At 39.7% G+C, this 12,619-nt stretch overlaps 1 protein-coding gene across 1 annotated transcript in view; it reads right to left on the reverse strand.

Moving 5' to 3' along the window:
- The window catches only part of NR3C2 (nuclear receptor subfamily 3 group C member 2), a 418,452-nt gene that overhangs the window by 48,740 nt on the left and 357,093 nt on the right, over window positions 1–12,619 (reverse strand).

Raw genomic sequence — 12,619 nt, forward strand, 5'->3', positions numbered from 1 at the left:
AGAAGCGATACTGTAACAAATTCAGTAAAGACTTAAAAAAAGAAAGAGAAATTAAAGTTCGAAAAGTAAAGGGAAATCAGACAACATTTAAAAAGATTCCTCAAATGGAATCTCTCCGGTCCAGGAGAAGATGATTTGGGAATCTGTGTGAAACGTACACATGTCCATTCAACCAACCAACAGAGCCACTCTCTATGCCAAAACCCAAGTGTTTCCATAAAAATCCACAAGATATTACAGCAGAAGTCATGATTATCTGTTTCCGTGAGAAGGAAGGAAGGCATCGTTTAACTGTTCAGATGTTTTTCCTCAAAGTGATAAATCTTCTGGGAGGCCCTGGGTAAGAACCACTTATGATGACCAGACAGGAATGAGTGAAAAAGAGGCTGCTAGTGAGACACAGGCCTGCTGACTCAGGCCGCAGACACAGAGGAGCTGATGGTGGCTGATCCACTTCTATGACTGACTGAACGCAGGTGAGCGGCTGTGCAAAGCCACCCTGGGATACCTCTTCCAGGGTGCACCTTTGGGTCCCAACGGCAAAATTCTCTCTCTTCTCAAGTCTGAAAGCCATTTGTAAAAAACTCATCATAGGACACACAGCATTTTTCTTGGTATTATTGCTATATGTTTTTCTTTCCCCATAATAAGCTGGGAGATATTTTTACCATTAAAAATTAAAATTTTTTTTTAATTTATGAAATTTTAAATTTAATTAAAAATTTTACAATTTATATAAAAAATGCAGCATGTTGGATCTTATTTCCCCTGCTTCTGCTGCTGCGGCTGCTAAGTCGCTTCAGTCGTGTCCGACTCTGTGCGACCCCATAGACGGCAGCCCACCAGGCTCCGCCGTCCCTGGGATTCTCCAGGCAAGAACACTGGAGTGGGTTGCCATTTCCTTCTCCAATGCATGAAAGTGAAAAGGGAAAGTGAAGTCGCTCAGTCATGTCTGACTCCTAGCGACCCCATGGGCTGCAGCCTACCAGGCTCCTCCGTCCATGGGAATTTCCAGGCAAGAGTACTGGAGTGGGGTGCCATTGCCTTCTCTGTTATTTCCTCTACTAGGGATCAAACCTGTGATCCTTGCACTGGGAGCACAGAGTCTTAACCACTGGACTGCCAGGGAAATCCCTAAATTTACTTTTTAATTGAAGTATAGTTGATTTACAATGCTGTGCTAATTTCTGCTCTACAGGAAACTGATTCAGTTACACATATATATATATACACACACATTCTTTTTCATTAAAGTTCATTGTGGGATATGGAATATAGTTCCCTGTGCTACAGTAGGACCTTGTGGTTTATCCATTCTATATATAATGCTTTGCATCTGCTAATCCCAAACTTCCAATCCTTCCCCACCCCCCCCCCTTGGCAACTACAAGTCTACTCTCTATATCTGTGAGTCTGTTTTTGTTACACTTGTGTCATATTTTAGATTTCATATATAAGTGATATCACTTGGTATTTGTCTTTCTGGGAGCTATTTCTAATTAAGGAAATATTTTCAAAACACTGGCACACACACCCAAACCCAAACACACACATACACACAGAAAAACAGCGGGAGATGATGGATCCACCATGAAGAATTAAGAATGCAAATATATGCTAATATTTTTGCCATACTTGCTTCAGATCTTTCAAAAGTAAACACGGCCTAGTTAAGTCCTGCTCTGCCTCCCTCCTTGTCCCCGTTCATCTTCCTCATTCAAGAAGGTAACCACCCACCTTGGGAGATTCTCATTTCCTCTCAGATAGGTACGCTTTACACACATGTATGTATTCATAAAAACAGCACCCAGTACCACTGTGTTTTATGTAAATTTGAAATTAGATATGCACATCCTTCTGCAACTTATTTTTACTCAGCGTTGTGCTTCCGCGATGTATCTGTTTTAATACAGGTAACTCCACGTGATGTCATTTTCTCTGCAGCGCCTTTCATTTGTCTGAACACACCACAGTTTACTAATCCCTTCCACTCCGGATGGACACCCGGGCTGTTTCCGCTTTATGGCTATGACAGACGAGACCCCAGGGACATCCTTGGGTATTTCTCTAGGATATAGGATGAAAATAGAACTGCTGAGTCATAGATGTGTGCACAGCTGCTGCTTCCATTCCAACCAGGAGGAGATGAGATGTCCTTTTGTTCCACGTCTGGCCGACACTCGTCATTAACCCATTTGAATTGTTTTTGCTCCTTGATGAGGGCTGAAAGGTTAGCCCCACTATTGCCTTTATTTGCATGGTCATGATCACCAGCAGGCTGAACATGTTTCAAATGTTTTTTGACCATTTGGGTTTCTTCTTCTGTGATTTGTCTTTTCATATCTTTAAATACTTTAAGGTGTTTTCTCCTTCTATCACCAATTACCATCTTTATTCATAATTTTTTTGCCTTATAATTTTTGTCTGATATTGATGTTGTTTCTTCCTTATTCCCTCCATCTCTTCCTTCCTTCCTGTCTCCTTCTTTGGCTCTCTCTTTAGAATTAGCCTGGGGACTTCTCTAGTGGTCCAGTGGTAAGGACTCTGTGCTCTCACTGAGAAGGCCCAGGTTCCATCCCTGGTCAGGGAACTAGGATTCCACAAGCCATGTGGTGCAGTCAAAGGGACAAAAAAAAGAATTTGCCTGCAATGCCCTGTAAAAAAAATCCCTTGTTTACAAAGTTCCCATGTAATTATATTTCACACATGTTGCTTACAAACAGCAAAAAGCTGAATTTAAAAAGTCTGAGAGTCTCTGTATTGTAATAGCTTGGTTTAATTCATTTTCATTTATCATGATTATTAATTTATTTGGAATTTTTTCCTACCATTTTAACTTCCTCTCCTCCTTTCCTTCTTTCTACTTCATTTCCTTTTACTAAATAGATCCAGCTTTAAAAAAAGAAAAAAACATTTTGCTCATCTACTGGATTTAGAAGGTTCACATTCTATTTTTACTCTTAAAATAATTAAGTTATGAACTTGCATACTTAAAAATCTAAAGTTAATCAACAGCTTTTCCACAAGGAACAGAAAAAATGTAGAGTACTTTATCTTTGGTCTACAGCTTCCCATTTTCATAGTATCGCTCTTTAGTATTTAAACTTCACTTGTTTTCAAATTACTGCTGAAGTCTCTCTCTCACATCCACACCTCATGTCTGTTTAGAGTTATAAATGTATTTCTTGGATTACCACTGTTAATTGCACTTTACTCCTTACTACTGGGTTCAATTTCTTATTGAAGAATATATATACATGTATAATTAAAATTCTGCAACAGTCACTGAATGTTGAAATCTTTCAGTCTTTCTATGCCTGAAAATGTTCTTATTTCACCTGCATTCTAGAATGATAGTTTAACACGTTATAGATTTCTAGTGTGACAGGTAATCTCCTCCAGTACTTTGAAGATAGTATTCCACTACACCTGGATCTTCACCACCACTTTTGGGAAATTTCTTGTCGGTCTAATTGCCTTTCCCTTATAGGTAGAGAACTAGTACTTTCTCTTTGGTAGCTTAATAAAAATTTGCTCTGTTTATTTTTGACGCCTGCAGTTTCAATACGAGGAACTGAAGTATACACTTATTTTCACTCCTCTTGCTCAGGATTCAGTGTCCTTATTTGATTTGAAGATGCAGTTATTTCTTCAGTTCTGAAATGTTCTTAGACATTATTTCTTCAAATATCACCCCCACCCCACCTATTTTTCCTTTTTGAACTCCTACTAGTGGGTTAGACCTTTTGATTGAATCTTCTGCATTAACCACCGTTTCATATTTCCTATCTTCTCATCTCTTTGTCGGAGAAGGCAATGGCACCCCACTCCAGTACTCTTGCCTGGAAAATCCCATGGACGGAGGAGCCTGGTAGGCTGCAGTCTATGGGGTCGCGAAGAGTCAGACACGACTGAAGCGACTTAGCAGCAGCAGCAGCAGCATCTTTTTGTACTGCATCCCAGGTGGCTCAGTGGTAAAGAACCCGCCTACCAATGCAGGACACAAAAAAGGTGTGGGTTTGACCCTTGGGTCAGGAGGATCCCCTGGAGGAGGGCATGGCAACCCACTCAAGTATTCTTGCCTGGAGAATCCCATGGGCAGAGGGGCCTGATGGGCTATGGACCGTAGGGTCACAAAGAGTTGCCATAACTGAAGTGATTTAGCACACACACCCGAACAGCATTCTAGGTGACTTTCTCATCTATTTTCTAACATTTTTTTTCTTTCTCTGTGTAATGTGTTTAATGTCTATAGTGTTTTTATTTTAGTGTTTTTCGTATCTTGTGCTTGCTTGCTCAATTGTGTCTGACTCTTTGCGAACCCATGGACTGGAGCCCACCAGGCTCCTCAGTCCATGGGATTTCCCAACAAGAATACTAGAGCGCATTGCCATTTCCTCCTTTGGAAACGGCAGGCTAGGTGCCTAGAAACACTTGATTTAGTTTTTTCCTCAAACATTTCTGTTATTTTCCATGAGATACTTCTTACTTTATGGCTATTATATCTCCTTTCTCTAAATTATACCTTATCTATTATATCTCTAAATACTTTCAACATGTTTATTTTATAGTTGGTTTACAATGTTTTAAATTCATTTTAGGGGGATGCTCATAAGCCTTTCCAGCATGTTTTATTTAGGCGTATATTGTTTTCTAGGTGAATCCCAGGGGCACTGTCTTGTGGAAGGGACTCTACAGGAAGTTTTAGCATTTATAGCTATCAGGGGTACAAGCATTTCACTTGATCTGGACCAGTTTTGATGCTAAATTTTCAGCTTAATTGCTTTTTGCAAGACTCGTGTAGTTTAAATTTAGGCTCCACACTTGATGTGATGCAGGCTTGTGGTTCTTATTTCTTTCAGCTTCCTTGCCATGTCCCTGGGCTGGCTGGCTTGCTGGGTTTCACTGTCCTTGTTAGTAGACAGTGAAATCTTTTCAGAGCCTCGGGGCTCCATCTCAGGCCCAGTCTTGCTGGAGTCTAGACTCTCCTGTCCTGTCCTGTTTGTGTTCTGATACCCATCTCTAAGGCATTTTTCTGCATCCAGCGGTCTGAGGGCCATGTGTAGCTAGCTTTAACTCCACGTTGAACTACTCTGGCTGTGAATTCTCTGTTCTTACAGCTGTTTTGTTTTTTTTTTCTTTTGACCTTGGTTATATATTTAAGATCTTTTAAAATACAAAATATCTATGTGTTCAGAGGAGGGGGAGAAGGCTCGGTTCACTTTCACCATTCTAATTGCTAACTTTAAGCTTCCTAAAGGCAAGATCCATGTCAGATTGACCTTTGTGAATGTCAAATAGAGTCTGATAGGCAAGTTCCATGTATCCATCTTTATGCAAAAGTGTTTCATGAATGAATGAGAGAGAAGGAAAGGGGACAAGCGAAGACAACCAAATGAACGAGAGATACACAGATGTGCATGTGATAGTGATGATCAGAGAAAGGTAACACTGAGAAGTCACAAAAAGATCAAGTGGCTAATGAACTAGGCATGGCTTTTGTTAAGTTCTGGAAAAGTTTCTAAGAACAAAAGGAGAGATATAGGCTGTAAAATGGGGTAGAGCGGATAGCAAATCTGGATGTCTGTGGAATATAATACAACACACACTTGATGACATGCAATTTAAAAAGGGCACTCCTAAGCACTTGGCCCCTTCAGCTTCCTTGTGCTGGAGGCAGAACAGACATCCTTGGCTTTGCCCCAGTACCGGGTAGGAACGCATGGCCCATGTGCCCCTGAGTGTGCTGGTTTTGTGAGCCTGGCATCATGTCACTTCTGAGATCTAGGCTTATCATATGTAAAACTGAGAATTAACACTAAATCCCACTTTGCAGAGACGTAGGGACCAACTGTATGGAAGTTCTTAAATTATAAAGTCCTCTATAAACGTTAGCTTTTGCTGTTGATGTCATGGGGAGAACAAAATGCTTCTTGAGAGACCAATGATCATTTTGGTTAAAACAAACCAAGAAAGAATCAAATTCTTAAAATTACTTTTCAGGAAAACAAGACTGCATTCTTGCTATTATTTCTATACACAGCATGGTAAATAAATCAGGAGAAAAACCAGAGAGGATACAGATTTTCAAGAAGGCAGACGTGACTTGCCCAGGGCAGAACACGAGGAACGAAACGTCTCATGTCAAAGTGTTTCTGTTATCAGATGTGTTAGCAAAACGTCCACACACAGATTAAAGGTTGCTTACAGAGAGACCTCAGATTCTACTTGAAAAACAGATTAGAATGTTAATGTGTAACAACACACCTAAAAAAAGCACTTTTTTGTCACTTATATAAGAAAGGCATCTCTGTAACTCTTTCTTGAGGCATTACTACCTGAATAATCCCCATCGTTTTCAGAGCTATCACTCATGGAGTGCCTACCACACAAAATTCCCTCTTGTTAGTTCTCATGATGCCTTGTGCAGACTCATTCTCATGTTCATGACAAGGAAATAATTTAGGTACACAGTCGAGCTTTGGACTTAAACCCAGGTTTTTCCTTCAAAACACAGGCCTCTGCACGTGAGCCAAGCAATTCCTGAAGGAGCCCCCTCCCCCCATGATGCAGCAGTGGAAAAGATGCGCAGTGAAGAGCATAGCACTCTCTTAAGAGTTGTATCCATGAAACTGCTGGAAGTCTGTACTGAGCTGGTCACCACAGCAGTGACTGGAATAAGAGATAGGGCCAAAATGATACTAGTTTATGAACAGTGTTCATAAAGAGATAGCTTGAAGAGGCTAATGAAGTGAAATGAAAGTCACTCAGCAGTGTCCAACTCTTTGCGACCCCATGGACTACACAGTCCATGGAATTCTCTAGGCCAGCATACTGGAATTAGTAGCCTTTCCCTTCTCCAGGGGATCTTTCCAACCCAGGGATCGAACCCAGTCTCCGGCATTGCAGGCGGACTCCTTTTCAGCAGAGCCACAAGGGAAGCCCTGAAGAGGCTAGAATGTTCTTAAAATAGACCTCCAAGAGATGAACTCTTTTCTGACAGACGTATCATCTCCACTCTGTTTAAGTCCATGCCATGCGATGGTGGGAACTGGATTACTTTTAGGCTCCTGACTCAAGATAACCACCTGAAGACGTTTTCCCCCAAGTTAACACCCCAGTCACACCGACGTCACTCTTTCTCACTCTCTATTTCCAAATCAGAGAATCTTATGGCTGACAGTCTCAACTACCTCCATCAGAAACACGGCTCCCCAACTAAGCCTGAGTGCCACAACTGCTGAGCCCACGCTCTGCAGGAAGAGAAGCCGCCACAATGAGAAGCCCTGGCACCACAGCGAAGAGCGACCCCATTCGTCACAACTAGAGAAAGCCTGTGCACAGCAACTAAGACCCAGTGCAGCCGCACATAAATAAAACGGGGAAAAAATCCCTCATGCCTTCTCCTCTATCCATGCTGCTGGCTCAGTCATTTACAGCTCTTTCCTTCAGAGGGTCTCTTTACAACTATAAAGAGGTATTTGGTACCTCAAATGTTTTTGCTATTACATTTGCTCACTTGTTTATATTTTGCTCCCCATTATGTGGTAAGATTTTGTGTTTTTCCAATTCCACTGCTGCTGCCACTGCATGAAGTTGAGTTCTCTAAATGAAGAGTACTGTGTACTCAATATAGCTTGAAATTTCAAGAAAATAGGCCATCTTAAAAACACATTTTACATCACATCATTTTTTGCACAATTAGATTAAATGCACGGAAATTTAATGTACATCCAAAGAAGTTGAAACAAGGACAATCTTTTCAGCATGATATGGGGATTAATTTTGCAACATCACAAAAATTATCTCTGCTACCTGCTTTTATTCATTAGATAATCTTACGTCATTTTGAGTTAAAAAAAAAAAACAAAAAAACATAAAAATATACAGACTACTTTGGGAAAGAGATGAAATTTGTATAAATTTGTACAAAAAATAAAAGTAAATGCAAAAGTTACCCGTGAACAGTGGGCTAACATAGAGCCAGTAGGGGATTTCTGATGTAGGAAATATCCCTGTGTTAAGGTGAACATTGGAGCTGAATAACTGATAGTCATTGGTCTCTACTTCTAAATGTGGATACCACATCCACTAATAAATATCATCTCATTTGTAGGAACAGCACAAACTCTAATTTTAAATAAACACAATAACAAAATGGTCACAGAGACCCAGTTCCAATTCAAAGACCTTAAGCTTATATCCATGAGAATGACAGTTTTAAAATATTCTCAAAGAAACTCTCAACAAAGAGAGAGAAAGAGAAAGAAGCATTTCAGTTGTATTATCATTTTCTCAAACTAGGAAACCAATTTTATTCACAGCTATAATTTTATTTGGTCCTTTCTTAGGACATCTATTACACTAAATTGAAATCATATGATCATTTGGAAATAGTTATACGATATTATATTAAAATAATCTAATGTCTCTAAACTCGATTTACTCGGAACAAAAGTGAAGAACCAAAAAATTAGAAAATACTTTTTTTTTCTGACTTTTGAAAGAATTTTGAGTAGGATATAGAATTTACTCTCATAATAAAGTGGGAATTAGAGGGCCTTCTCTGCTGACCCAGGGGTGAAGAATCCGCCTTCCAGTGCAGGTGACTTGGGTTCAATCCCTGGTCAGAGAACTAAGATCCCACACACCTCGGAGCAACTAAGCTCTCATGCCGCAACTACCGAGCCTGCAAGCCGCAACTGGACAGGAGTCTGCACCACAGTGAAAGAGCTCGTGTCCCACAACAGGACCTGATGCGGCCAAATAAGTACGGACATAAATACATACTTTAAAGAAGAGTGGGGCTTAGAAAAAGGCCCATTTAAATCACAGTGGGAAGGGCTTCACAATTAAAATGATTTGCATGGTAGTTGCCTGCTTTTAACTTAGTGGCTAAATGATGTGAACAACATTGTGTCTATGGGATCCATGTGTTCTTGCTATTATTATATGATAACAGTTTTGCCCTATTTCACATTATGAGATTAGCCCATTTAACCTACTGTCCAAAGGCTGTCAGAAGGAACACTCTTATTTTGGTATTCAAGTACTGGCCCACTAAAATATTACTAAAGATGTGCTTGAAAATCTTCTTCAGTTATCTGGAGGTCCATATTGGTCACAGCTGACTTAGGAAATTATTGTCCCAACTAAATACATTCCTGGAATCATATTCATGTACTACTCTGATAGAAACAGACAATTCATAAGCCCAAACCACAAAATATTCCAGGCTACAGGTCCCAGAGGACTCAGAAGCTCCAAGTATTAGCCTGAACAGCTACAGGTATTCCTCATGCTGTGACCATCTACAAGGAGAATGCAACCTAACTTCAGCTTACAGAATCTCTGCAAGAATAGAAAGCAGGGTCTTGAAGAGATACTGGTACACCCATGTTCATAACAGCATTATTGAAAATACCCAGAAAGTGGAAGCAATCCAATGTGTGTTGACAGATGAATGATAAATACATATGTTGAAGTATTATTTAGCCTTAAAAAGGCAGGATATTCTGACACATGCTACAACATGGATGAAACTTGACTGCATCATGCAAAGTGAAATAAGGCAGTCACAAAAAGACAAATACTGTATGAGTCCACTTCTCTGAGGTACCTAGAGTAGTCAAATTCAAAGAGATAGGAAGTAGAATGGTTGTTACCAAGGCTGGGAATAGCGGGGAGTAGGGACTTGTTTATATAACAGTGTGTTGATGTATTTAACATTATTGAACTAAACAGTTAAAAATAGTTAAGATAAAAACTGTATGTTACAAGTATTTTATCACAATTAAAATTTTTAATTAAAAAGAGAATATTTGCAAATTATGACTTATAAGGAGTTAATGTCCAAAATATATAAATAGTTCATATAACTCAATATCAAAAACAAACAATTAAAACATGGGCAGAAGACCCGAATAAGCGTTTTTCCAAAGGAGACCATCAGGCCATCATGTACAAGAAAAGATGCTCAACATTGTTAATCATCAGAGAAGTCGCGTCAGTCATGTCTGACTCTGTGCGACCCTATAGACGGCAGCCCACCAGGCTCCTCCGTCCCTGGGATTCTCCAGGCAAGAATACTGGAGTGGGTTGCCATTTCCTCCTCCAGTGCATGAAAGTGAAAAGTAAAAGTGAAGTCGCTCAGTCGTGTCCGACTCTTTGAGACCTCATGGGCTGCAGCCTACCAGGCTCCTCCGTCCATGGGGTTTCCCAGGCAAGTGTACTGGAGTGGGGTGCCATTGCCTTCTCCGGAGATATCACCTTACACCTGCCAGAATGGCTATCATCAAAAACACCACAAATAACAAATGTTGGTGAGAATGTGGGAAAATGGGAACCGTGGTACACTGTTGGTGAGAATGTAAGCTGGTGCAGCCACAGTGAAAGACAGTACAGAGGTTTCTCAAAAAACTAAAAATAGAACTACCACAAGACCTGGCAATTCCATCCCTGGGAATATATATCCGAAGAAAACGAAAACATTAATTTGAAAAGAAACATCCATCCTAATGTTCACAGAGGCACTATTTACAATAGTCAAGATATGGAAGCAACTTAAGTGTCCATCAACAGATGAGTGAATAAAGAAGATGTGTTATGTATATAGACAATGAAATACTACTCAGCCATAAAAAAGAATGAAGTTTTGCCATTTGCAACAGCCAACGGTGGACCTGGAAGGTATTATACTTAGTGAAATACATCAAAGAGAGAAGAAAATATATTACATGATACTATTTAAATGTGGAATCTAAAAAAAAAACCAAATAAGTGAACATAACAAAAAAGAAACAGATTCACAGATACAGAGAATAAACTAGTGATTACCAGTGGGGAGAGGGAAATGAGGAGGGGCAGGATACAGTTAGGGGAGTAAGAGGCACAAACTACTATGTATAAAATAGGTAAGGTACAAGGATATACTGTACAACAGGGAATAAAGCCAATATTTCATAAAAACTGTAAATGGAATGAAACCTTTAAAAATTGTGAATCACTGTGGTGTACACTGAAGTTATGTAATACTGTGCATTAACTATGTGCACATGTGCTCAGTCGTGGCCAACTCTTTGCGACCCCACGGACTGTAGCCTGACAGGCTCCTCTGTCCATGAGATTTCCCAGACAAGATTACTAGAGTGGGTTGCCATTTCCTACTCCAGGGGATCTTCCTGACCCAGAGATCAAACCATCTTCTGTGTCCCCTGCACTGACAGGCAGATTCTTTACCACTGAGCCACCTGGGAGGCCCACATTATCTACACAACAACAACAACAAAATCTGCAACTCATCATCCTATCTGCTATATTTTGATGGAGATTAGAAATTAAGACCTGTGTCTAATTATGTAACTTCTCTTACAGTTTAGGCTTTTTATTCATTCTTCTTTTATAATATATGAATAATCTTCCTCCATTTTTACTATTTGCCTTCTGTGTTTTGCTGCATTTTTAGTCTTATTGGTGTTTTTATTCTAAGCTGCACTAAATGCTTTTCGAAAGCAGGAAGAGTGAAAATTCTTTCAAAAGCTATAGTTTTAAAAATTAGAAATGGTTCCCTAAAGGCCTGTCAGCTGTTGTTTTTGTACCCCAAGGAGGAACGGAAAATAGAACTACCTTTATCACTCCTTTCTCTTTCCAAGAACTCACAGTTACTACGTGTAATTGTTTTACACTGGTTGATTTCATAAATGCCAAAGCAGAAGTTCCCAACCCTTCCACCTATGGGAGCCTATGGAAGGTACGGTAACATTTTAAAACTTAATATCCTTCAGCAATATTGCACCAAACTGTACCTTCGTCACTCAAACACCTTTTCAGTGTGTAAGACATCACTTTACTTAGTAAAATCTAGAAAACTAAGTCTTTGAAATATTTCACTTTAACCCTCGAATCCAACTGAATCCTATTGTTTAATCAAACAACAAGCAACTCTCATCACCTGGAAAGTCTGTATCCTTCTTCTGGATACTAAGGCACGTATCACTGTTTAAAATCTATTTTTAATTGGAGGATAACGGCTTTACAATATTCTGTTGGCTTCTGCCATACAACAATGTGAGTCAGCCATAAGTGTACATATTTCCCCTTCCTCTTAAACCTCCCTACCACCTCTTACCCCATCCCACCCCTCTAGGATGTCACAGAGCATGGGTTTGGGCTCCCTGTGTGATACAGCAACTTCCCATTAGCCATCTATTTTACATATGGAAATATATATGTTTCAATGCTACTGTCTCAACTCTTCCTACCCTCTGCATTCCCTGCTGTGTTCAAAGTCTGTTCTCTATGTCTGTGTCTCTATTCCTGCCCTACAAATAGGTTCATCAGTACCATTTTTCTAGATTCCATATATATGCACTAGTATATGAAATTTGTTTTTCTGACGTACTTCACTCTATATAACAGGTTTTAGGTTCATTCACCTCATTAGAACTGACTCAAATGTGTTCCTTTTTATGGCTGAGTAATATACCATTGTATATTTGTACCACAGTTTCTTTATCCATTCATCTGTTGATGGACATCTAGGTTACTTCCATGTCCTGGCTATTGTTAATAGTGCTACTATGAACACTGAGATACATGTTTTTTCAGTTATAGTTTTCTC

This window comes from Giraffa tippelskirchi, chromosome 11 (assembly GCF_054371585.1).
Source record: "Giraffa tippelskirchi isolate mGirTip1 chromosome 11, T2T-mGirTip1v1.2.pri, whole genome shotgun sequence".
In the NCBI taxonomy this organism is placed as follows: Eukaryota; Metazoa; Chordata; class Mammalia; order Artiodactyla; family Giraffidae; genus Giraffa; species Giraffa tippelskirchi.